We start from the raw sequence: 23,985 nt of genomic DNA, 5'->3' as shown, positions 1-23,985 counted from the left end.
TGGGGGAATCAAACATGAAAGGTACAGATCTGAATGATCTTTTAAAAGATGACAAGATGACTCTATGAAAAATGAACAAGGGAGGGATGAGATAAAGAAGAAGAAATCAGTGGGAAGCTACTTAGTGATTCAGGGAAAGATGATGATGGCTTGAACCAGGAGGGTAGCAGGAAAGGTAGGTAGAGATAAGTACTGAGATTCATGTTTTATTTTGGAGATAGCCCCTATAACTTTGCTAGTAGATTGGGTATAAGAGAAGGAAAAGGGGGAAAGAAAGAAAAAAGAAAGTCAAGGATACCTTTAAGGTTTTGGGTTAAACTGGGAAGATGGTGGTATCTTATACTGTGGATGGTACTGATATATGGGAGAGGAAATAAATGCTCTGATTTGTCTCTTTCATTCAAAACGCCTAATGGTAAGGATCTTGAGTGAGCAACTGGCTATAGAAGTGTGGGTTAGGAAATGAGGACAAAAGATATATTTTTTAAAAGATTTTATTTATTTATTCATGATAGAGACTCAGAGAGAGAGAGAGAGGCAGAGACACAGACAGAAGGAGAAGCAGGTTCCATGCAGGGAGCCTGATGTGGGACTCGATCCCGGGACCCCAGGACCATGCCCTGGGCTGAAGACGGCACTAAACTGCTGAGCCACCCAGGGATCCCTAGGACAAAAGATATTAATGCCCTGCAATATCTAGAGGTGTCAATAATCCATGAGAATTTATTGTGTTCTCATAATATGCCTAACCCTAGGCCATAACTTCTCAGGGAATAAAAGAAGAATGCCATGGCTTCTACTAGCAAGCAACTTCAAATGAACATGGGAATACAGTACAGGACTTAACTATTTGAATGAATGGCATTCAGCATACAACATATAGCATACCGTTAAGTGTGGATATCTGCAAAAAATGCCTAGAGACAGTCAGAGATGGTTGTGACAGACCAGCCCCTACAGAGAGTAGGTGGAGCACCAAAGACTACAAATGAAATGGATTGCTGCATAAATCAAATTATTGACCTTGGTCCAACCAACATTCCCACTACTCTATTTGTCAAGGACTGTGAGGAGAGAAGTAAACTTAAGTTTCAAGTGAGAGTTTTGGCTCTGATTTTAGGAATAAGGAGAAATACAGTCTTTTCTCTACACAGACTCATTTACTTTGCCCATAGCTGAAAAGAAAGAAGGTAACACTCTTTGAAAAGGCATTTTAAGGACTTTCTTTATGAAGCAGCAAAAATATTTGGAATATAAACATGTCTTATAAAATCAGTCATTGAGAACACAGTAACAGGCATGAGGCCATCTTTAAATGTCAGTGGTAAGAGCAAAAATAGATTTTAGGTTAATGAAGGTGACATTATCATATTCAGTCTATCACTGGGTATTTGTTTGAACAAACTCTTAGAAGCAAAAGTTAAAAATACATCAGTTATGCCCAGTTAGGAATCAAAAGCTTGAGGCCCTTCTTAGGCCTTTCGAACAAGATAATAGATGAGTACTATTCAGTTCACAAATTTGAAACAGAAGATTGTTTCCCAGTGGTAAATCTGTGTTTCACAGAACATAACATTTTGGGGTTAGTCTCTGTCAATGTGGACACTAAAGATTCCACTATATTTATTTTAGAGTTACGTATATGTTTAAATAGAAGAGGTATGATTAGTCTACTCTCCAATTCCAAAGAACTAAAACGTATAAAGAACTCTTTAGGTTTGAGGCCAGCTGGGGGATATATTTATATATATATATATCAGATTGTTATTGGTGATTCAGGTTTTAGCTTTGAAGTATTAATGAGTTATTGATTAATTAAAATAATAGCTTGTGTCTTGGGATATTTTTCTCATTCCTTATATTAAAGGGGGAATCATAATGCCACATATAAAGTGCACCTGGATACTTGGATAATAGAGGTAGTTGAAGAAGAAAGACTTCTACTATTTTTATTGCTAAAACAATGACAAGCTTATTGACAGTTTCTACAGATAAATTAACTCTGTTAATGATGAGGAATCAGAGCATTTTTTCAAAGGACTGACAGACCTAAATCATAGGCATCTCTTGGTATTTGCCCAGTGGGACTGAGATATACTACAGGGTCTGTTATATCTGTGATATGGGGAAAGATGTGAAAAATGTGTTCCAGACCACTGATGGTGTTCTCAAAAAAACATGTCTATGAAAAATGTGTTAGATCTTCAGTTGAGGTTATAATAAACATAAAAGGCAGTTCAAGGTACTTGAAGGATGATCATTTTTTTTTTAGAGTACTATAAAAAAGTATACGGGACCTTATTGCCGTCATCAGAACCTGGTAAAGGGTCTTCTACACACCATAGCCTTCTTCATCATGCCATGATTGATCCCAAGAGAAATACTAGTGAACAAAAGCTGTTATAGAACCAATGTCTCTTTGGGTGAAGAATACAACTTTTATATCTACCCTTTTACTTCAACAGATGTCCTACCTCCTATCTCCTTTTAACACAAATTTATGAAGTCAGATTTAACATATGCCTAATATATATTCAGGACATTATCCTAAGCAAAAGAGAATACTAAGATGAGTAAGACACACTTCTGGAACTCAAGAGGACAATCCAATGGAAGTGACAGCATATTCTCGTTAATTATAATGCAGTATTTTAAGTACAAAGGATAGAACAATTGATTCTAAATGGAGAATGAGAATGTCAGCTCAGAGGAGAGCATGTGGGCTGGGTCTACAGGTGTGGAAAGGTTTCTACAGGATTAACTAACAGAAGGCTTATCCAGGCACAGGGAACAGCAAACTGGAGAAAAGACTAAAGTGTTTGCATTGAGCAAGTTGTTTTAGGAGACATTTGTAGAAATAGTTTCTGAAAAGGAAAACTAGTAAGGAGCCTCAAGATAAACCTCCACATTCCTGTTCCCAATAAAATTTAAGATGTCACTGTGCACACTGTGATCGATTCATTGGTGAATGGTTACTGATATGAATCGTTGTGATCTCTAGAATTGTCAGTATTCAGTGATGCTTCTTGATTTATGTGTGTACGTTTATTCACCCATTCATTCCTTTCAAAATAGCACTGGTTTGCTACTACGTGCCTGGGAATTTGCAGGCTAGCATTTCTATGACCTTTGTCTTGTAGAAGCCTACAGAGCAACAGGAAACAAATCTTTTTTTTTTTTTTTTTTACCTTTATCTCCTTGTAAGTCAGCATTAAAGAGATGTTCCCTTATAAAAGATTAAAATATTTCCAAGGTAGGTGTAGTTGTTTCCTGAGGTATATTACTTCCAATAGTATTTAAGTCAGCACAGGATTGACATTTTGCTGTGAAAGGCACATATGGTGTACACTTTTTTTCCAAAGAAATTTAATACAAAAGAGTGTTTCACACCAATGCGTGTGTTTAAAAATACTACTAAGTAATGTTAAATGGGAACCTGACAAAAATAGTGCCATCTCTGCACTCGCCAATTTTTTTCCCACAGCACATTAATTAAAATGTTAAAACATCTTGAGGTATGTGACTCTCTTGTTTGTTTTGTTAGAAGAAAATATGAAAACCACTGTTGACACACTGACAGTCTGTTGACAGCTTTGGCTTCCAGAGTGTTTGGAAGACTCCTCCCGTAGTCTTACCTTCAGGAAGAGTTCAGAGTGAGGGTAAACTCGTTTAGACTGTGATACTGAAAGGCACACAGGGAAATGGCGCTTCTACCAACTCAAGTGAATCTGCACATCACTGTCCCTCCCCACGAGCTATTGTAAATTAATTTTCCATCCACAGTGTTACTCCCTAATGACTCTACCCAGGGGATGAGGCAGAACTATGGGGTGTTTTTAAGAAGAAAATGATCTAAAGAATGGCCCGTTATAGGTAGAGTTGGACAAACATAAAGTAGCACACAGAGCCATCGCATGCAGTTCTTTTCCTTCTAAACCACGTTTCTGAAAAATTAGCAAGGAATAGAAATGCTGTTCCTGGGGATCTCTGGGTGGCTCAGCGGTTTAGCGCCTGCCTTCGGCCCAGGGCAGGATCCTGGAGACCCGGGATCGAGTCCCACGTCGGGCTCCCTGCATGGAGCCTGCTTCTCCCTCTACCTGTGCCTCTGCCTCTCTCTCTCTGTGTCACGAATGAGTAAATAATTTTTTTTTAAAGGAAGAAATTCTGTTCCACGTGGTCCCCCTTGGTAGCAGTGGAGTGAGGCAGAGAGCAAGCTTTATGCAGGGGACATTCTCACCTCTCAGCCTGTCTCTGTGGCTCTGTCCTTAGATCTCTTTGGTTTCGAAGTTAAAGGGTACACATCAGTAGTTTTCTTTCTTCTCTGAAGCCAGGCCATCAAGTCCATAGGAGTTTCAAAGCTCTGCTTCCCTCTTAGCTCAGCAGAATCAGGCTGCATAATGACAAAGGAGCCTTAATGGGGAAACTTGCTTTTCCATTCCTTCTCATGAGCAAGAGGTGTACAAGCTATGTCAATGTGTGTGAGTGCCTCCTGAAGACTTGATTACCTGGATTAAATGAAAAACAATAAAATGGGTATATGGGTACTAGAGGCAGGCTTCTTAGGAAATCCAAACCTATTGGGAAATCAAATGGTTCATGTCCTCAGATCCAGGAACACCATCTTGAAATGGAGTAATGACACTTGTGTTGTTCCTTACCAGCTGTGGAACCTTGATAGTTCAGCTTCTGAATTTTTTTTGACGCTTATATTGGTAATCTATACAGTGAAGAAATAATATTGACTTGGCAAGATTATTGCAAGAATGTCTGAGAAATCAGTTTAAAATAATGGCCTATTAAAATGTGCAGCATTCTAGTCTAGCATATTTGTCTTCTAGACCATCAAGTGCCTTGAGTCTCCTCAGAAACATTTCTGATGTGGATCACATCTTTCTCCATTACAGGATATATATCCTTGGAAGCTTCTGTATGTTTTGATTGATTTGTTCAGCCATTCTCAACTAGGGCACCTAGTCATCCATTTAATGTAATGAATTAATTCTAGGATGGTACTCTTTGAGTCCCATTCTTAAGAGAATTGTGAGAATAGCCTCTCAAATCCTATTTTCTATTCTCTGTTGAGAAAGGCTGTAAGACAATAACCTGCTCTTTATCTCTGAAGAGGAAAAGTTAAAGAAAACCAAGAAAATCAAGTGAAAGATTTAGATATTTTATTTTATACTCCATTGTTTGAAACTATATTTCAGAATATTGCTATTGACTATTTGTGTGTGTGAATTCCATGCTAAGAACATAGATGAACTGTTGTGTTGTGCTCCTTTTGCATTATGTATTCTGTAGAGGGCTAGGGCAGGAAGAGAACTGCAAATGTTAATAAGACATATCTTGTAGTAATTAGCAGAGAACCAAGAACTTTTAATAATACCTATTAGCTACTTTTATGATGGCAATGAAAATGATGCAGGACCAGGAATCTAAAATACTAGCCATTACCAAATAAAAAGGAATCTAAGCTATAGGGTTATTTCACATTGCCATATTATGTTCTTAATTAATTGAGCAAATAAACTGATTCATCTTTGTAATATAAATTCACATTTTATTTTTATTTTGCCAAGAAATGTTCATTCATTCTCAGATTATTAAGTCATTTTGCCATATATGTTGGTCAATATTTTTAAGAAGTCATTCTATGTCTATTAATGTTTTTGTATTTATTAAATACTGTCCATGGATCATGTGTGTGTGTGTGTGTCTGTCTGCATGCATTGCTTTCACATAAGTATTATAATTCCAATACGTAAATGAAAAATATTGAAAAGTCAGAGGCAATGGATAACTTACTCATGATTTTGCTCTGGCATTTATTCTCACATCCTTTCCACATTCATTTCCAACTTCAAATTTATGATGAATTTTATGACAGTATAAGGTTTAAAGAGAAGCAGTAATTTAAAAGATGCCCAGAGAAAAGACAAATAAAATTTTTATGAAATACTTTTCAGAACAACCACGGAGTGGAAGATGTTGCCGTATTACAGCGGTTCTCTAAGTGTGGTCTGGAGCCAGCACTAGCAGCATCACCTGGGAGCTTGTTAGACAAGGCAATTTCAGGGCCCTCCACAGGTGTAAATGTATCAGATACTGGGGGTGGGGCCCAGTACTCTGGTTTAGCCAGCCCTGCAGGTGATTCTGCAATATGCTCACGTGTGAGAAGCATGCTTCTAGTGGCTTGCCCTTTAAAAACCCAGCCATTTGGTCCTTATAGTTTAACACGCATCAGCATTTTTAACAGCACATTTTAGAGGAAATATGGTATTAAATAACAAAAAAAAATCAACCAAGTAAAATCTAAATAGCTTTATTAATCAATTCACGAAACTGGCAGCATCTCGTCTAGCATTAGAGAGGAACCCCTAAGGGCTACAGAAAAGGAAAGGCTTTATTTATTTATTTATTTATTTTTATTTATTTTTATTTTATTTTATTTATTTATTTATGATTAGAAAGAGAATGTGAGTGGAGGGAGGGACAGAAGGAGGAGAGAATTTCAAGCAGATTGAGCTCAGAGCCTAAGCCAATGCTTGATCTCAGGATCTGGATATCATGACCTAAGATGAAATCAAGAGTTGGACACTCAATTCACTGGGCCACTCAGGTGCCCCAGAAAAGGAAAGGCCTTTAAAATACAGAGGGAGTGGAATAAAGGAAATTATGGCAAAGAATCCATTATTTTAGACAAAGCCACCCTCCTAAGGGATTGAGAGGGGTCCATCAGTAAATTTCCTGGTGCTGACCAGGAAATTCCCATGTTGACTGGTTAAAAGTTACAGGGATGAGAGTTGAAACTACAGTTAGGGGTATTAAGTCGTGCTTAACTGACATGGGGCCTTAACCTAAGTGAAGGTATTTCGGACCTATGGTTTTCTTTACAATACTGGGCAGGTGGGGAAGAACTCCCAATCCATACTGGAAATGAACACACACACACACACACACACACACAAAAAAAAAAATGGAGTTGTGTTTGGTGACATCAGTAATGCAGTGGAGGTAGGAGGTCGATGAGGGGGATAATGGATGAGAGCTTATTCGCATTTCTAGTTTGGGGATCATGACTGGTTTTGTGACCAGTCTGTGGGGATGGTATTATATTCACAGCTGCCTATTACACTTACATTGGAAGGGTTCCCAGTATTCAAGGACCTAATAGAACAGACAGGATGGCATATTGTTTCAAGAACCAAGTATGCGCTCTAGGTTTACTCAGGAGCTGTGAGCATGAGGATGTTTATATTCAGTTTTAGGTTCTTTTAAATATGTTATTTAAAATATATATTCATAAAAATATAAAATAAAAAAATAAAATATATATATATTCATATTATTATTCATGCTTTTTAAGATACTTTATATCTCCTTTCCCGTTAGTCTTCTGGGACTGAGTTGTATAATAAATGATAGCCAGTATATGGCAAATGCTCCCAGCATACATTCAGTGAAGTCCTGCTTAGGAAATGGGAGTTCTTGAACTAAACTGCACCCAAATGTGGCATCCATGTATATACTATTCTACCTGTAGCAAAAAGCAGCCCCCATCCACTGAAGGTAAGGATTAAATAAATTAACCAAAAGACGAAGAAAATTAAAAACATACGTTGTCTTATAATCAGTAGATTTTGTTTTGTTGTTTGGCCAGGACATTTACAAATAAGATAGAGATATTAAAAGGCAACAAAACAAAACACAGTAAACTCTATTACCTAATATAGATTTAAAACATCTGGTTCATAGGTTATTAGGTATCATTCATGTTAATTGGGTTCAGAAAGGCTCTTCATTGCCAATGACAAAGCAATCACCATCTACGGATGATACAATGTGTACTGATGACCTATAGGTTGTGTCAGAATTTTAATCTATGTGAAGTATTTTGAAAAAGGTAAGACATTGATTTGGAAAGCCATCTAGGAAATTGATTTAGAATTATTCTAAGAGCCAAAATTCAGGAGATCTTGTTTAAAAAATATATTGTAACCTCATATTAATCGTCTAGTAATTATGGACATTTTCCATTTAACAGAGAAAAAGGGTGAATATAATGTTAATGGGAGTGTATTTTTTTAAAGCAGCAATCATTTCATTTTTACTGTGCTATTTTGGTACTTTGATATTTTAAGTAGTGGACATTTTTAGCATGAAATTATCTGTGATATGTCTTTGACCTAGAATCACAGTACTAATAGGCTTTGTATCTGTTTATTTTCATAGAAGTGTGAGCATTTTGGCAGAAAACACTGCCTATGAAGTTTTCTGAAAAGATGGCATTATGAACACGTTAAGAGATAAAAATTTAAAAAGAAATAAAAAGGACTGTAAGACTGGAAATACTTTTCTATCGCTGGAAGGATTCAGAAGCAATTTCAAAACCAAGGGAGAAAGTGGGGGAGCTTCTTCCTTCCTCTGCCTTCTGCCCCATAACACAGCCTTTTCTCCCCTTATTTTACTAATAGAAACCTTTCAGCTTTAACCTCTTCCTATTATTTTTAAAAGGCCTAGGAAGGCATGTGTGCTCAGATGAAGAAAACAACACATATTTGATTTCCTGATGCCAAACTTGCATTTGCCTCTGGCTTCAACATTCTAAGAAGAGCTTAAGCTTTTTCATCTTAACTGTGATGCACCATCTTAATTTAAAATGTATGAGGTTTGCCCTGATGTGCTGTTGCATCAGTTTCTGGTATCAACAGCATCAAAGCTCCTAACTTTCTCATACACAAAGGGATGAATTGTGAATACCAGGTGAATTTTCACAAGTCAACATCCCAACAAAACAAAACAAGACAAGATAGCTCTGTCAAGAAAGAAAAAAAGTAGCCTTGCCTGAGAAACTAGGAGGCTTTATTTCTGGAACTGCAGGCAGTAACCTGGATGCAGTACCATGATTATCATTCCTGTTGTCATTCAACAGAGCAGTAATTCTCCAGTTTTTGTGTGGTGATGGATCATGGGAGGGACCTGTTTAAATAGATTCTGATTTCCTAGGCCTAGTGTGGCTCCTGAGATTCTGCATTTCTAACCATCTCCAGAATAAGAGATGCTATGGAAACTGTGACCACGTTTTGTCCTATCCTGTAGGAAGGGCATATATTTTAGGAAGATGGCACCCTTTTACACCATCTTCACAGAGATTAGCTGAAGCCAAGACAAGAAACCAACTGAGGACAGATTTTTCCCCCCATTACAGTGCAACATATTTTATTTTATTTTATTTTATTTTATTTAAGATTTTATTTATTTATTCATGAGAGACACACAGAGAGAGAGAGAGAGAGAGAAGGGCAGAGACACAGGCAGAGGGAGAAGCAGGCTCCATGCAGAAGCCCGATGTGGGACTCGATCCCAGGACTCCAGGATCACACCCTGGGCTGAAGGCAGGCACTAAACCGCTGACCACCCAGGGATCCCCTGCAACATCTTTTAGAACATGAAAATGATAACTTGGGGGCTTCAGTATTTTTCTTATATAATTTGGAAGTTGCTTCTAGACCTAATGTTTTATGATGCCATGAGGCACTATATAAAGTTTCCATAAGCGAATGAGGGAGTGAATAAATGGGGGTGGCCAGTTTCATTGTAAAGGAATGTACCCTACTGCCATCGAATTATTCTAAAGAGAACTTGGAGGGTTATTTGAATCATTTCACGAGGTTTGGGGAAATAGAGGGAGAAAGTTGAAATAGTGGTTTGAGAGACTGAGAGTGAGTGGAGGGAAGGAAAGATAGGTCAACTGAGCAACATTGTAAGTGTTCATTTTAGTTTCGAGGGGCACCTGGGTCACTCAGTGATTGAGCGTCTGCCTTCGGCTCAGGGCGTGATCCTGGGGTCCTGGGATGGAGTCTTGCATCGGGCTCCATGTGAGGAGCCTGCTTCTCTCTCTGCCTATGTCTCTGCCTCTCTCTGTATGTCTCTCATGAATAAATAAATAGAATCTTAAAAAAAAAATTTAGTTTGGAGACAGTGAATTTAAGACCAGTCCTTAAGGCTATATATTTATGTATATATATATTTTAAATTTTTGTTCTTTTTTGTTTGTAATCATGACAGAGTGAGTGACTGTTTAGAAATACAAAAATGAAAATATTTGGGTCTCAAGTTCCAGTTGCTTGACAAAGGCCATGATTTTATTTGTCTTAACAAGGGGTACAGTTAGGCCAAGAAAGCAAGGCTTATAAGGAGGAAACCAAAGGACAGAGAAAAGATGACAGGAAAATCGGTTGAACATCCCAGGAGTTTAGACATCCCTGAGGATTGTTCAAGTGGGAATAGCAGAAAGATAGAGCTGCTGGCCAGAGAGCAGAGAGTGGAGTCTGGGAAATTGAGATTATGAGATTATGAGGCTAAAAGCCACATAATGTCACTTCTTTGCTCCCAGGGATTTGGAAGGTGATGAAGGTATGAAAAAGAGATGCTGAACTTCCCGACTTTGAAGATGTATTTTCTAATGGGGACCAGATTTAAAAGTGACATAGGTCTTGTGTGCATCCAATTACTTGACTTTACATGTGTAGATGACATGCGGTATTTGACAGAGCTAACTCTGAAGTTTCAGCCAAAAAGGTGATAAGAAGTGCAATTTCAAAACCCTGCAAAATTAGGTCAGTCAATCATATGAAAACAAGATTTAATAAACAGCAGATGCCATTTTGTCCAACTCTATTAGATTTTGCAGTGCAAAAAAATTACAGAAGTGGGAATCATATGCTTGCCGTGCTGTGAAGGGCTAAGGGGATTCTCTGGCGTAGCCACTCTATACCTTCCAGTAAGCACCTCTGGTGACAGATGAGAAGGTTATTGAGCATGTGCACCCACAACCCTGACAGTCATTTAGTTCTCACATGGACTCAGTAGTAAGACTTATGAATTGATATGCAAACTGTGACAAAGCTACGTAGTCTATCTTGGGGTAATATTTTGTCATTTCATGCCCAAGTGCTGAGCACTTTACCTGCTACTAAAATCTGTTCTTCCTCAGTGATGAGTAGTCTCTCAATTAATGATTCACATTTACAAAGGTTTAGGGTATTGAAGCAAATGTAACCATCTCTGCTAACATACACATTTTGTTGTCTCCGTCTCTTCATGTTTAGTGGATTTTTTTTAAAGATTTTATTTATTTAATCATGAGAGACACAGGCAGAGGGAGAAGCAGGCTCTATGCAAGGAGCCTGACATGGGACTCGATAACAGATCTCCAGGATCACACCCTGGGCTGAAGGCAGCGCTAAACCACTGAGCCACCCGGGCTGCCCATGTTTAGTGGATTTATAGTTCAGGTACATTAGAGACAAAAATGTTATCATTGTGTTACTTGTTAAAACAACTTGCTTGGATTAAGTCCTCCCTAACTTAAAACTCTAATCTGAGTTATTTATGGAATATGTGTGTGTGTGTGTGTGTGTGTGTGTAGGCACAGAGAGGGAGATGCATCTTAATATGTATATATACATTTATATACATAGATATATATGACTAAATTTAATACATTCACTGTTTTTTTTAAATACACAATTTTATTTCTAGGTACAAAGAAAGCATATAACTACATAAAGTTATTTAAACTATAATGATAATCCACATATTGATTTTTAACTATCATTGAAGACTAGATACTGCCATTCTGAGGCATATGAAATTATCAGTGTACCTAAGATTTACTGCTTTGTCATTAATTAGCAAAGAAGAAAAATGAATTGGTCTCAACTCCAAGGCAAAGATACCTTGCAGAGAGCTGAGTAAAGTGACATGATAGGAGGCATTTTGGATTTGGGATGAGATAACCTGAGTCCCAAATTGCTCTGTGGCTCTGTGCCTCAGATTCCTCTTTAGGAAATGGGCATAGAAATACCTACTATAGAGCAGTATTGATGTACTGTAATCACAGATAATGTACGTACAGCAACTCGTACAGCATCTGGCTTTGTAAATCAGATCCCAAGCTTACTCTATCAAGATGTCTTCATATTCATGATTCTGTATCAGACACTGTGCAGGTGTGGAGCAGGGTATCTAGATGGCATCTATGAGGCATCAGGCCTGCCTTAAATAAATCACTATCTAGTGAGAAATCAATTTCTGTACACCTCACCCTGTATTTCCTGAACATGTCCATGTTGTGTCCATGGCTCTGCATGATGTGGTTCCCCAAACAGACCACGTCCTACAACTCAACTTAACATTCTGATTCATTCATTTCTTGTCCCTTAACACTGTTTACCCTTCACATTGACTATTATTACTGCTACATCAGATAATGTTGGCTCTATCCCTCAAGAATATATTTATTATATCTTGACAGCAAAGATGTTAGATAGACATCTCTTGCTAAAGAGTGCAAATGAACTGTGACAAAGTAACTTGAAGATTTTCTATGAGTATATATTTACATTAATTGCATATTCCTTTTAAAAGAAATGCCTCTCAGAGTGTGTGTCATTGCTGTATTTGATAAATTTATTGTGCATTAAACCAGAAGTACTCGAGATTGTTTATCATGGACAAAACTGAACCCAGAGTGAATGTGTCCTGTCAGCTTAGATTAAAATGTAGAGGTATCTAAGTGAGGCCTTTCTCAATGACTGAACAGAACAGATTTCAGAAAACGAGCTCTGTGGGGCACAGATCCATCTACACTGTGATCTCTAGGTCATCTCCAACAGCTTCCCAAAGAGAAGGCAGAAGTGAGTAGGGAGGAGTGTCCTGGCTGACCTGCATGTTGTATGAAGTAGGAGAACTTGAGCAAATAGAGAAAGGGTGATGGGGACCGCAGAGCTTTCTGGGAAAACATTTTATGGTGAACTGGAATAGTTCAAATCTCCATGAGAACATGGCCTGGAACACGGATTATGTTTTCCTAAGTTATTCCATCTTAAGCAGGGTGTATGAAATATGTTTTGTTAAAATAAAGGAAATTGAATTCAAAGCATGCGCTGAAAATTATCCTATCGCCAGGAACATCAACTTAGAAATTGAATTCCGTCATTTCCCATATTTCACATTTTTACCATTTCCCAATATTATGGAACATTTCTCCTATTCATGAATCTGTCTGCCAATGCTCTAAGTTTGTATTATTTTAAAACTTTTCAAGTTATTTGTCAGGGTAGGATAAAGATAGATCGGTTGGTAAAGTTGTATGGATTATAAATGGTGGTGTTAATTTTACCTCAAGCCAGAGCATAGAAACTTGGATGGCAAAATTATCTTTTAAGTGGCTGAAAGATCAGAAAGGACTGCAGACAAAATTCTGAAAAGGGTTCATTATTACACATGTACATAACCTTGAGATTTTCCTGATTGAATTGCTTCAAGAATGCATTTATCTTGCAGTTTCATTTCAAGATGTGAACCTCTTTTTTGGACCTGTCACCTGTCATTTAGGTCCAAATTGCAAGCTGCCTCCAGAACGTTTCAATTTGAATACTTTAATTCTATATTCCTTAACTAAATAAATCCACAGGCACTATGGATTTAATTTTCCCCACTTACAGTATAATCTATAATTAAGCAAATGCCATTGCACTGCCAAGTGGCTACCTCCAGAATTACTCCATCCCCCCTCCCTGAGGAGCCAGCCTTCCAAATTGTTGGCCTTAGATGTAAGCAGCTTTTTCTCACTCTTTATAAATCACTCTTCAGGAACCAGGGGTTCTCCCTTGATAATTATCCCAGTTCCCTACTCTGCTCTAGTTGGAATGTCTGAACATTCAATATGTGTGAACTCCAATCCAGTTTGGGCTTTTCCACTTAATAGCTATATGATGTTGGCGTATCGCTAAAACTCTCGAGTCTCAGTAAAGTAGAGAACAGAGAGTCATTTCTTCTCTTCCACCCTAATGGTGCTATTATGAAGACCAACTTATGCACCAGCAGTTTGTGGGTTACTGTTTAAAAATATTGTATGAGTTCTTTACAGTCATTATTACATGCAACATTTAATGCTTTTACCTAGTAAGTGCTTAATAAATGATTCTTTATTTGATTTAAAAATAACAGTCATACAAATTAGTAAGGACGACAGGACCAAGAAGGAATCAGGACATCTGAGATAATTTAAGGGCTAATGAGGTTTTGTAATAATTTAAAATAAAGCTCATATGAGTAGTGAGGGCACAACACTCAAATATATCACTCATGTCATTGAAAGAATTAGATGATTTTTCTAACCATAGATTTAGTCCTTACATTTAATAATAACAATAGTAAAAATAATAACACATATAGTACATACCATGTGCCAGCCTGTATTCTAAATGCTTTACATGTATTACTGACATTTTACTCCCTATCTCCAGGACATCCGTCAGCTAAATGATCTCACTGTGAGGAGATGGATGGAGAATAATGATTTAATAGCTTGAAAGATTACACAAAAAACAGTATTTGGGGAGAATCATACAAATTTTAATACATTTTTTAAACTGTAGCCCAACTTTTCATGAAGCAGTTTCATTTTAGACTATTAAATACGTCACATTTGAATTCCAGATTACTACCTAAACTGCATGAGTAGCACATAGTATACATTATACATACAGTATAACTCATTCATACTTGTTACCACAGCTAATTCTAGACTCTCTGTCTCTCCATAAAGGATGTTTGTTTGCCTGTACTGAAAAGAAGGCAGAATTGCTGGGTTTTTCCCATCTTTTATAGTATTTATTTACGTCAAAATGCAGCTTATCTATCAATTAATTTTGGTCCAGTAGTTGAGCTGCTGGGTTCAACTTAATTCCCTCATTTGTTCCCCTTTTATTCAAGCAAAGTGCCATTTAATTTATGGCTTCTTTTCTCTCCCTCCAGCCTAAGCTTCTTAGAAAATAAATGAGCCTATAAGTTTTCATTTAGCCCTTCTTATTCCTGTTGATTCTAGCTGAGGATTGGAATCTTGTCAGTCATTCGCCAAGCTGCTCCTTTAGCTCTTCCTGTTCTCTCCTTCCTTGGCTCTATCAGTTGTATCTCTGTAGAAACTTGTGAAGGTGTTTTCATAGGACTCGATGTTAGAGCAGCCACATATTTTTCATTAGAATCAGAAGTCTCCTAGAACCCCATGGAATTCATACTCACTTTGGCAATGTAACCAGGAACTGAGGTGGGCTTCCTAACAAGCCTTTGCTGTGTTGTCATGCACCTGCTCAGTTTGGAGAGTGTGTTTGAGGGCCTATGTCCCATTGTACACCAACTGGATGCGTATGTTGAGCAGTGGCGCCAATGTGCTCTATGTGATTTTTCCACTTGGCACAGTTTTTGATTTAGGCAAATATTAATATAGGGTCTGTTTAAATTCCTGTAGACAGAGAAGATATACAGTGTTAGAATTCTTAGCTAACAAGGGATACTGCCAAATGATAAAATATTAATTCTATTACTTTGTATGCAGATATGTGAGAACTAGAAGCAATTACCCTGACTCTAATTGCTTCATAGATGAATACAATTATGATGTTACACTCATTCTGTCTGTATTCTCAGTATAAAATAACATCCACATAAGACAGTCAGAAATTTCATTTAAAAGTAAACCTTACCAATGTGAAATATATTAAGGCAATAAACCAAGAGATTAAACTTTCATAAACAGTAAGAGCTCATTGTTTTGTAAATGAGTGTATAATAATATCTTTGCAGCTCAAATGAAACCATAAAACTGACTGGGGGCCTTACTTTTTTTTCGGCAAACTTTTGATTTATCTTTTTAATCTGTTCTTAGCATTGTATAGCAATTAAACATTGAAAATGGGCTCTAGTCTTCTTGCCACATTGCTCTCTCCCATTTCACTTCTGTCATTTCTTTTATAATGACAAGCAATTTAGAGGAACAAGAAACAATTAGAATGTTAGTAGCTCCTGCTGTTACAGGTGTTTTCCACTAATGAATAAAAATGACTGGAATTACAGAAAGGTGGGATTTAAGGTAAGATCACTTTTGAGGATTCGAAGACGTAAAAGTCTGTGGACACAATTCAGAAATTAAGTACCGATTCTCAAGTAATAATTATATCAGGGAATTTGATAAAATAATAGTTATTGGAAGGACCCATATTGGAAGGTTGGCCAAATGAAATTGTTTTTGTAATACAGTCACTCTCAACCTCAAGTAAGCATCAGAATCACCTGGAAAACTTGTCAAGTAAATGCATCCTCATGCCCCGCCCCCCTCCTTAGTGTTCCTGATACAGTAGGACTGGAATGAAGCAATTATTTGCATTTTAAGAAATTTCCTGGTCCAGAGACCACACTTGAAGAATCACTGGTCTAAAAGAAGGCAATGCATCCTTTTTATCTATTTTCCATCAAAAAAACACAGAATGCTTGACAGGAACACTCAAGGAAGGATCTTGTGACACTGGTACATGGTAGACTGAAGTAATAGTAGATTCACTTGGGGTAAATAGATTTAACGATGATCACATGACTCACCTAAGGCCAATTTAGTGGTATGCTTTCTTCAGTAATTTATGTTCAACCAAAGGAAGCTTTTGGAATATTGACCCTTCCCCTAATGGTAACAGTTTAAGGAAACATATATTTGAGGTTGAGAGTGACTGTATTACAAAAACAATTTCATTTGGCCAACCTACCAATATGGGTCCTTCCAATAACTATATCAGTAAATATATATATATATATATATATATATATATATATATATATATATATTATATAAATCTAACCATGCAGAGCAGATAGGCCACTCAAACAGCAAGATAGTTTCAAAATTAAATGCCTCGCTAAAGACAAACTTCCACTTTCCCAATTCCCCCCATGTCTGTATAACACAAGGACCAAACTGTTTCTTGTTATAAAACCTTAGCTTTGAATGTTAATCATTTATTCAACAAAGATTAGATTCATTTAGGTTGGTGACGTAGCAATGTAAATTTCAGAGCTCTATCTATAGGTCATGAGGAAAAAACTTTAGAAACTAGAACATTTTCATCCTAGTCTGTAATGTTATACAGAATGTGTTTCTCGTAGAAATCACTCATGTGCTGTTCTGAATTTAGTTCAGTCGTTGGAGGGACAAAAGGAGACTCTGAGTGTTAATGGAGGCACAGAAAGGAAGAGGAAAAAAGGTTATGTAAATTGCAAGAGCCAGCCTCCTCTCTATTCCGTGCAGACACTAACTCCTCTGTTTGATGTGATTTCAGCCAGCGTCCTCAATCCGAAACGTCTCTCCCCAGACAACTCACTGGATAATGAATTTCCCTGTAACAGGAACCAATGTCTTTCATTTAATAATTAAAATATTAATTCTTATCAATAAATATAAGTGCCTCCGATGATCCAGGCTTTGAACTCATATGCACTTAGGATGAAGTGCTTATGATTAAACAGAACTCTGGTGTGGAGGTTTTGTGCCAGAAACTATGAAAGAGCATGAACTCATTTGACAAATAACTATTGAGCACCTACTATGTGTCAGACACTGTTCGTGGGGCTTGAACTTCAACAGTGAATAAAACCAAATAAGATTTCTTTCCTTCTGAACTTTCTGTTTGCGAGAAGGGATGGAGATAATCAGTAAATAGGAACACTAGTGATGGCCAAAAGTGGAAGCAAGGAATCAATTAGAAGACATTTGCAGTAAAGCAGGCAGGAAGTGAGAGAGGCTCCTGTCACAGAGTTAGTTGTGGAGCTTTTGAAGAGTAGTTGAGTTCCATCCAAATCCTGATGGTATCATCAGGAAGACTTCTCAAAGGAGGATAGAGGCTGTGAGAACAAAGGGAATGGGGAATATGTGAAGATAGGAGAAAGTGAGAATTTATCAATTTTAAAAGGACAGATGGATTGTACTGGTTTATTATAGATCTGCAACTGTGACAGATTATCACTCTTCTGACTCCCCTGCAAATACTTCCCCTCCCTTCTTTCACACTCCTCATAACTAAATAGCTGGATTCTTTCCTGACTCAGATGGTTACATTCCTTGTGCTGGGCAAAGAAAGAAAAAAAGAAAGAGAGAAAGAGGGGGAGGGGAGGATGGAAGGAAGGAAGGAAGAAGGAGAAAGAGAGAAGAGAAGAGAAGAGAAGAGAAGAGAAGAGAAGAGAAGAGAAGAGAAGAAAGAGAGAGAGAGAGAAAGAAGAAAAAGAAAGAAGAAAAAAAGAAGAAAGGAAAGAAAGAAGAAAGAAAGAAAGAAAGAAAGAAAGAAAGAAAGAAAGAAAGAAAGAAAGAAAGAAGAAAGGAAAAGAAAAAAGTTTCTAGAATCATTTTTAATTTGGGGAATCAAGAAGAAGGTAAGGTGTAATTAGTGGGTTAATTTTCTTCATTTTAACTAAGACTTCCTTTAAATTCAGTTTGCATAATTAAAGGCTCTACTGGAAACCTTATCATTTTAGGGGGCATGGTGTGAAATGGGTCTTTGGCTCTCACAAACTTTGAGGTACAATTAAAAGTGCATTGGCACTGATGTGAATTCCCAAGCCCGATAACCTTCCCTCATCATGATATACCTTTGACAGCCACTGATACCCATCAAGGTCTTCCCAGTCCTTCTAGATGAATCTAGAATATTGGCAAATAGGTGCCCCCTCCCACCTCACCATTTTCCCTGCTCTGCTGCTGTTCCTAAGCCAGGGCTGGAGTGGGGGTGGTGGGGAGGGGAGGTGCAGGGGTCAGTTTACAGCCATCGCTGCTGTCACCTCCTCCATGGGCTTCTCTGGATTCTGTTTCTTGGTGTTCGCAGTTCTGTACTGTCTTTGGGTAGAAACAGAGTTGCAGCCCCTCGGCTGTTACCGTCCAGGGGCTAGACTGATTAGTCAAGCAGAGATAATACCCCTCTCCCTACCTTAGAGGCCCAAGTGAGTCTCACAGTCTCCTAAAAGAAAAGAGCTTCTCAGCTTCCCTTTAGATCCCCTTTTCTTCCTTAACCTCAGATCTCTTCCCTGAGGCCAACCTCAACATAAACACTCTTTGGCCTCTAAATTCCTGGCTTTTCCCAGACACCCCTCCATGAAACTGTTCTTGAAGATAGCTGTGCCTCCTTCCCTGAGCTTATCACCTCTGGCAAGTGGCCCACCAGGGTTTTAATCAGACATAAGTAAACTCAGTCCCTGTTTAGGCTCAGCTGGCACTCACAGGACCTGTCTATTTTTGTCTTAAAAAAAGAGAAAAATAACTTTTTTTTTTTTTTTTTGTAAAATCAGCTTTGGACTAGATTCTCGAAAGCCTCTTTGAGTTAGTTACTCTATATTTTCATCTGGCCACCTTTCTATCATTTTCCTAAATTAAATGGAGCACCCCTCCCCTCTTGTGTTGTAAGTTGCCCCTGGATTTCCACACAGACCCACAAGGAATAATAGAGGTACAAGCCTATAATAACTTGAAACTTACTTGGAATATTGTCAGTCCTGGTTTTCAGATTGTTTCTGTTTTTCTTCAAGTGTGCCCATTGTTTTGTATTTTTGTTTTGGGTTGTTTTGGTTTTGCTTCTGTCTTTTAGTTGTTTTTGTTTTTGGACATCAGTTGTTCCATTGACATCAAGCCTGGCTTTGAAATTCAGATAAGAAGAGATGACTTTCCTCATGGGAGGACTAAAACTAATTGATAAATTGTTACTGTGCTACCTTTTAGGGCATGATCTACAATTAAAATACACACACAGAAAGGACATTAAAGAATGTGATAGATCGGATTCAACCTCTTAAAACAAAGAAATTCAGAATTAATGCTCAAATCTAAAGTCAAATATGCAATATTAAGTTTCGTAAAGTATTTTGCTCTTGAGGAAAACATTAGCTAATGCCTAGATCTGAAAAATACCATAGCAAGATATATAACAAAAGCCCAGATTTGCCTTTTTTTATTCATCTCATTTTCATACAAATATATAGTTTTATATACTTACGATAAGAAGAAGGGTTTAAAACCAAACAGTCTAATGTTGTTTCTGTCTTTGTATAGCTGATATTGACTGATGGTCATATTCAAACCAATTCAGAAGAAATGCTTCCTCATTCCCTGAGCTCTGAAGATTTATGAATTTGACTTTGACATCAACAACTATGTAGCATTTAATACCAAATCAAATGCAACATCAAATTGCCTTGTATTCATTTCATTTAAGTGAATTTGCAGATTTATGGCTGACTGGCACAGCTCCAGAGAACCAGGGAAAGGACAATCATAGCAGGTGATTGTAGGAAGGGAAAATGAAGTAAATATCTGGGAATTAATTACTTGTAAGGTTAAGGTCCATTTTGGAAAAAGTCAGGAGCAATTTATTCTGCAAACAATTTGCAAGCATCCAGAGTACAACAAAGTAGCAGGTAACATGGATTTCTCAAAAACAAACCATGCCAAACAAAACTAATTACCTTCTTTGACAAAGTGACAGAATCTATAGACTGGAAGACCCACTGGTCAGAGCTCAGTTTAACCCATTGCACAATTATCAATTCTATTTCACGTGGAAAGATCATTGACAAACTTACAAAAAAAAAAATGGCTTGGGGACATCTGGGTGACTCAGCGGTTGAGCGTCTGCCTTTGGCTCAGGGTGTGATCCTGGGGTCCGGATCCAGTCCCACATCAGGCTCCTCACAGAGAGCCTGCTTCTCCCTCTGCCTGTGTCTCTGCCTCTCTCTGTGTGTCTCTCATGAATAAATAAATAAAATCATAAAAAAAATGGGTTAGGTGAAATAATTGTCAGATAGATAGTGAACTATTGGCAAAATGTTCTTAGGATTGGTGAATAAATAGTATATGAACAAATTTGTGGTTATTTAGAAGTCTTACACAGTTTTGATTGTAGTTTAATTTTTTTTTTCATGAATCCAAGAATGGATTCATGAAAGAATGTAAAACATGTTCAGTGGTTTGAAACAAAGTCAGCTTTTTGGAATATCTTTGCCAAACTGTCTGAATAGAAGATAGAGAATCCAAAATGACTTTTAACAAATTAGAATTGTATTCTAATTGGGAAGGAATAATGTTTAGTGCTAAAAAAAATAGTGTCCAAGAGGGGAAAAAAATGAAATCCCATAAATACAAAACGTGAAAATGAAGCTGTTTGCATTAGTATCAATTACTTGCTCTGCTTTTTTTGTTTGTTGCATCTCTGCCCCAGACCACACTACCTGTTGAAAGGGAAAGATATAGGGCTCATTTGAGCTAATCTTGTCACCATCATATATCAACACTGTCATTTGATTACTGAAAAGGTGAAATCTTTTTATCCATTCAGTGAAGGGGTGTTACTTTGAAGCTTTAGTCACTGAATGACTATAAATAGAGAGATATGGCAATAAAGCTGTGTGTATACCCAATTATAGAAGGAGTATAGTTGATTAGCTCAAAAGAAAATAAGGGATACACAATTTTTTTACAAGAATATGGTTAATTTTCCACTAAGTTATCTTTTTTGATCAAAGATATCATGCAACAATTAATGCATTTCATCTGTGTCTGCCACCAAATAATTTTTTGGCCTCAATAAAAATACTTCATAAGAGGTGTGCCTGAGTGGCTCAGTCAGTTATATGTCTGCCTTCAGCTCAGGTCATGATCTCAGGTCCTGGGATTGAGCCCCACGCTGGGTTTCCTGCTCAGTGGGGAGTCTGCTTCTCTCTTTGCCCCTCCCCCCCTCCACTTGTGTTCTCTCTCCCTCTCAATAAATAAGTAAAATCTTCAAAAAAAAAAAAAAAAAACCACATTGATAGCAATTACTGGGAATCATAATTCTCTTGCTTTTGCCAGAAGTCAGGAACATAATCATATGCCAATTACTCTTGGTGCTTCATCTAGAAAATGGCAATATTCACAGTACTTTCTCATAGGATGTTATGAAGATCACATGATATATACTATGTAATTATGAGAGTGTCTGGCACATGGGAAACACTATATAACTGTCAGCTATTTTTTGTACTTTCTCAAGAACAAAAAAAAATTGCTAATAATAATCATGATCCTTAGTATCCATTTAAAATCTATCTAGGTGTATAAGAGATGAACATTATTTTTTCTCTAGCTGAAGGCAGATGCTTAACTGACTGAGCCACCCAGATGCCCTTCTAAACATAGACAACAGTCTTTTTAACTATGGCATGATATATGTCCAGTCTAGCTTAGTGGTTTCTGTGTCTCAGTACAAAATAACAATGTTAACATGATCAATTTCATATTACTAAATAAATGAAAAAATATGCAGTGATCATTCTAAGAATTTTTAAAAGGAAACAACATCTTTAAAATAATAGAATTAACATTGTCTAATTTTGCATAACCTCTGTGGAGAAGGTAGTCTCAGATTTATTTTTAATAAGACCTTGTTTGAAATATTCTTCAGCAGCATTATTGAAATAAAAGAGCAAACATCCTAGCTAAATATTTTATTTTAAATATACAATTTATTCTAATTGTTTCATTTCAAAAGCCTTATTTAATTAGTCAATCACAGTAAGAATAGTTATGATTGATTGAAAAATATTTCAGGGAAAATGGTTTTGTGTGGTATTGAAAATATTAGTAATCACAGAGTTTTCTTTTAATGAAACAACATTTACATTTTTAAGAATTTTTTATAATTTCAATATATAGGTACAATTTTAACTTTCTTGCTTTATATAAATTTATCTGTAAAACTTCTAAATGAATAAAACTTTTGTACTACTTTGCAAAATATGTCATTATTTAAGCATGGAAATTAATTTTAAAAGTGAGTACACCCTATGTATTATCAGTGTCATGTGCAGGGGTTTAAAATTATCAATGTTATTTAAATTTGAATATTTTACCTTCCATGGTAATGTGCTAATGTTATCCATATAGGTGAGTAATATATTTTAGGAGCATCTTAACATGAAATGCTCTTTGGTTTCCTTACTTATTTTCTCATTAGGAGGTCACTACAAGTTTATCCATGGCAGAGGTAAATTTAAATAATGAGAAGATAATGGACAGGAGAAATACTTGAAGCTTTTGTAAGGGTTACTCATTGCTCTTAGAGGGAGATTTTAGTCCTGTCTTTTTCTTCATATGTATGCAGTTCTTATTTTTTATTTATTTTGTTGATTAATATTCCTTGACTTTTATTTCTAAGAAAATCTTTAACAGACATCTACATAATATTATTCAAAAAGCACCATATGTTTAACTTTTGATTTCAAGTTCCAGTAGGCATTTATTTGAAATGGAAATCTCTGAATAATCTTTTAGAATTTACGCTCCAGCATCACAATGCTGGCAGTTATACTAAGTCATTGATATTGTCAGCATGGTCAGTCTTGATTTATCTTTCTAGTATATTAGGTATAATGTAAGCGAATTAGAATTATTGGCCAATAGAGTTTTTGTCACATATGCTGAAATAATGTTATACTCAACTTTTTCTGTTTCTATCTTGGAACTGGCTTTTGGGGCCCACTTAATTTGACATATTTGGCAGACTGAACCAGAACCTAGCTTGGAAAGACACAAAAACTACATGGGCAAATGATCTGCCAAGTGACCCATGAACAAAAGCGAGATTGGGTTGCCCTTTGAAATAAACCTATTTGAATTTTATTATCTCTAGAGCACCTTGTGTCTCTAATCTTGTGAAAGGTTAGTATTCCATCCATCAGAACAAGATTAGAGTGCTGGTTGGTGTCTGCTCTTGGTGATAACTGAATGCAGCAGTTGGAGCTGGAGGAAGAAGATTCATTACCATCAGCAGTTCAAAAAGGAAAGGGGAAATAGGCATAGAGGGTCACATTTACAACATAAGCCACATATTCCTAGGTCAGGGTATTTAAAACCAAACCAAACACAAAAGACTACTATGTTGGAGAAGCTTTGCAGAGCCCTTTAAATCTGCAAAAAGCAGAGCTTTTTTAAGACTACACTTTATAGAAATTACCAATTTCTGATATGTAGATAGATGCCTTATTGAAAACCATTGCTAATTGCTTTGGGGAAGATTTTATGACATACATCAGAATAAAAATAAGAATGATATCATACCACTGTATAACATATGG

The 23,985-nt window shown here is 36.9% G+C and overlaps 1 protein-coding gene and 1 long non-coding RNA gene across 7 annotated transcripts in view; one reads left to right on the top strand and one right to left on the bottom strand.

Moving 5' to 3' along the window:
• Nucleotides 1-23,985, top strand: part of GPC6 (glypican 6) — a 1,088,426-nt gene that overhangs the window by 514,946 nt on the left and 549,495 nt on the right. The gene's annotated exons all lie outside the window — the stretch shown is intronic.
• Nucleotides 1-23,985, bottom strand: part of LOC140607941 (uncharacterized) — a 54,543-nt gene that overhangs the window by 15,215 nt on the left and 15,343 nt on the right. Inside the window, exons 3-6 of one of the 5 annotated variants that reach the window (XR_012009856.1) lie at nt 19,358-19,513; nt 17,440-17,736; nt 15,091-15,310; nt 4,238-4,505 (exon numbers count right to left, since the gene is read on the bottom strand). This is a non-coding gene — a long non-coding RNA (uncharacterized lncRNA). Of the gene's footprint in view, nt 1-4,237; nt 4,506-14,388; nt 15,311-17,439; nt 17,737-19,357; nt 19,514-23,985 lie in introns of those variants that run through there. The other 4 variants (XR_012009857.1, XR_012009855.1, XR_012009859.1 and 1 more) reach the window with 4 other exon arrangements.

This window comes from Canis lupus, chromosome 17 (genome assembly GCF_048164855.1).
Source record: "Canis lupus baileyi chromosome 17, mCanLup2.hap1, whole genome shotgun sequence".
NCBI classification, from domain to species: domain Eukaryota; kingdom Metazoa; phylum Chordata; class Mammalia; order Carnivora; family Canidae; genus Canis; species Canis lupus.
This window is presented reverse-complemented; position numbering and strand designations above follow the sequence as displayed.